The sequence below is a fragment of the Salmo trutta genome, chromosome 2, assembly GCF_901001165.1.
Source record: "Salmo trutta chromosome 2, fSalTru1.1, whole genome shotgun sequence".
NCBI classification, from domain to species: Eukaryota; Metazoa; Chordata; class Actinopteri; order Salmoniformes; family Salmonidae; genus Salmo; species Salmo trutta.
The window spans coordinates 10,140,559-10,144,464 of record NC_042958.1 but is presented as its reverse complement, the minus strand read 5'-3'; positions in this window follow the sequence as shown (position 1 = coordinate 10,144,464).

Below are 3,906 nucleotides of genomic sequence, written 5' to 3'. Positions count from 1 at the left end.
TCCTAATCAACTTGAAAAATAAATGGAGCCTAACGAGATTGAGCAGGTTCAGGAGACAATACAGACACACACAGAGACAGAGCCAGTGGCCGGGTCTTCTGAAGACCATGAGGAAGGAAATCCCTGGCCGCATCTCAAAGAACACTTCAGCTTCAAGCAGAGAAGAGGAGACAGTGTAATGATGGAATGTAAGCTCTACTTACCAAAGATGGTGGAAGTGGCTGCCTACAAAAACTCTGCATCAAACTTAAGGAAGCATGTAATGGTATGAAAAGGAAAGGTATACATATATTTTATCGCCATCAATGGCGTTTATTGTGTAGACTATGTAATGTAGCTAACAAAATGTTGCTACTAGCCAGTTGCATTCAATCTGTAGCATAATGATAACGTTAGCTAGCACATCCTGTTGCTAGCTAGTTAGAAGCTAACCCTGACCAATGTCTTTACACAGCTGAAGGAACTATAAGCTGTAGTGCGGGCTACTACTGCATTGACATGATGGTGGCTAGTAGCTAGCCATCCCCATAATGTAAGTTGTTGGGGATAGTTAAAAGTGAAATTAATGAACTTTTGAAGATAAAATAAATACCTAATTTTGAGACCTGGGATTGTTAGGTATCTTTTTTTGCATGCTTATTGCCTAGCTATATCTGGTTGGATCACTGAGTTTCAAATAATAGGCAAAAATCATGTTTGGTAAAACTATGGTTCTTATCACTGGGGAAAAGAAAGAACAATGTTCCCCAACATCCGTACAGTGAGGGAAAAAAGTATTTGATCCCCTGCTGATTTTGAACGTTTGCCCACTGACAAAGAAATGATCAGTCTATAATTTCAATGGTAGGTTTATTTGAACAGTGAGAGACAGAATAACAACAAAAAAATCCAGAAAAACGCATGTAAAAAATGTTATAAATTGATTTGCATTTTAATGAGGGAAATAAGTATTTGACCCCCTCTCAATCAGAAAGATTTCTGGCTCCCAGGTGTCTTTTATACAGATAACGAGCTGAGATTAGGAGCACACTCTTAAAGGGAGTGCTCCTAATCTCAGCTTGTTACCTGTATAAAAGACAGAAGCACAGAAGCAATCAATCAATCAGATTCCAAACTCTCCACCATGGCCAAGACCAAAGAGCACTCCAAGGATGTCAGGGACAAGATTGTAGACCTACACAAGGCTGGAATGGGCTACAAGACCATCGCCAAGCAGCTTGGTGAGAAGGTGACAACAGTTGGTGCGATTATTCGCAAATGGAAGAAACACAAATGAACTGTCAATCTCCCTCGGCCTGGGGCTCCATGCAAGATCTCACCTCGTGGAGTTGCAATGATCATGAGAACGGTGAGGAATCAGCCCAGAACTACACGGGAGGATCTTGTCAATGATCTCAAGGCAGCTGGGACCATAGTCACCAAGAAAACAATTGGTAACACACTACGCCGTGAAGGACTGAAATCCTGCAGCGCCCGCAAGGTCCCCCTGCTCAAGAAAGCACATATACATGCCCGTCTGAAGTTTGCCAATGAACATCTGAATGATTCAGAGGACAACTGGGTGAAAGTGTTGTGGTCAGATGAGACCAAAATGGAGCTCTTTGGCATCAACTCAACTCGCCGTGTTTGGAGGAGGAGGAATGCTGCCAATGACCCCAAGAACACCATCCCCACCGTCAAACATGGAGGTGGAAACATTATGCTTTGGGGGGGTTTTCTGCTAAGGGGACAGGACAACTTCACTGCATCAAAGGGACGATGGACGGGGCCATGTACCGTCAAATCTTGGGTGAGAATCTCCTTCCCTCAGCCAGGGCATTGAAAATGGGTCGTGGATGGGTATTCCAGCATGACAATGACCCAAAACACACGGCCAAGGCAACAAAGGAGTGGCTCAAGAGGAAGCACATTAAGGTCCTGGAGTGGCCTAGCCAGTCTCCAGACCTTAATCCCATAGAAAATCTGTGGAGGGAGCTGAAGGTTCGAGTTGCCAAACGTCAGCCTCGAAACCTTAATGACTTGGAGAAGATCTGCAAAGAGGAGTGGGACAAAATTCCTCCTGAGATGTGTGCAAACCTGGTGGCCAACTACAAGAAACGTCTGACCTCTGTGATTGCCAACAAGGGTTTTGCCATCAAGTACTAAGTCATGTTTTGCAGAGGGGTCAAATACTTATTTCCCTCATTAAAATGCAAATCAATTTATAACATTTTTGACATGCGTTTTTTCTGGATGAAAAATTATGGCAGTGGGAGGAGCCAGGTGCGTCTCACAGGCCACCGTTGACAAGCTTGTCATTAATTTGGTCTGTGAGGGCCAACAGCCATTCTCTGTGGTCGAACAACCAGCTTTAAAAAAATAACTTAGGGATAGGGTCTAGTTTCCTGAATTTCTGCCTGACTGATGTGCCCAAAGTAAACTGCCTGTTACTCAGGCCCAGAAGCCAGGATATGCATATAATTGGTCACATTGGATAGAAAATTCTTAGAAGTTTCTACAACTGTTAAAATAATGTCTGAGACTATAACAGAATTGATATGACAGGTGAAAATCTGAAGAAAATCCAACCAAATTGTATTTTTTTAGGACCCAGGCTCTTATACTGGAAACCTATTGTTTCCATGTAAATCCGTCTCCCAAATTGCAATTCCTATGGCTTCCACTAGATGTCAACAGTCTTTATTCAAGGTTTCAGGCTTGTTTTTTTTAAAACAAGCAAGAACTTTGAGTTTTGGTGAGAAGAGCACCGGAACAATATCAGTCTTTTGGCGCGCGAGGGAGATGGCACGTGCTTACTAATTTTCCTTTCCTATTGAACATACTACTTTCCGTATGAAATATTATAGTTTATTTACATTTTAGAGTACCTGAGGATGAAATAGAGATGTTGTTTGACTTGTTTGGACAAAGTTTAGCGGTAGATTTTTGGACTCCTTTGTCTGCACGTTGAACGAGTGGATTACTGAAATCGATGGCGTCAACTAAACAGACTTTTTGGGATATAAAGAAGGATTTTATCTAACAAAACGACCATTCATGTTGTAGCTGGGAGCCTTGGGATTGCAAACAGAGGAAGATTTTCAAAAGTAAGTGATTTATTTAATCGCTATTTGGGATTTTATGAAGCCTGTGCTGGTTGAAATATATGTTGATGTGGGGCGCCGTCCTCAGACAATCGCATGGTATGGTTTCGCCGTAAAGCCTATTTGAAATCGGACAACGCAGTTAGATTAAAAACAATTTAAGCTTTTAAATGGTATAAGATACTTGTATATTCATGAATGTTTAATATTACGATTATTTATTTGAATTGCGTGCCCTCCAATTTCACCGGATGTTGTCGGCTGGTGTCTCGCTAGCGGGACGCCTATCCCTAAGTTTAAAAAAGAGTTGGTAACCAGCCTGCATTCTCAATGCAATGTCATCTCCAGTCCTACTGTTCGTTCAAGAATACATGGAGCTGCCAATCACGTGAAGAAGACAGTTATGGCACACCTTGGCAGTGTAAATTATGTTGCCACCACCACTGATTGTAGGACAGCTCATCAAAGGAGTTACATCGGAGTCACATGTCACTGGATATATGAAGAAACTCTGGTGAGACGTTCTGCTGCACTCGCTTGCAAGAGATTGACAGGTTTCCACACATTTGATGTGCTTTCAGGTGCCTTTGATGACGTTCAATGTGCATACAGGATCAGGGGGAAAGTGGTAAGAACCACAACAGACAGTGAATCAAACTTCATCAACACATTCAATGTTTTTGGTGAGCAGAGCCAGATAGTTGAGTCAGCAGACCGAGATTCAGATGCTGAAGAGCCAGCAAAGCAGGTTGAATACCAAGGCACCTATTCCATCCTGGAAAATGACAGTGGCCTAGAATATCAACTCCCTCAGCATCAACGG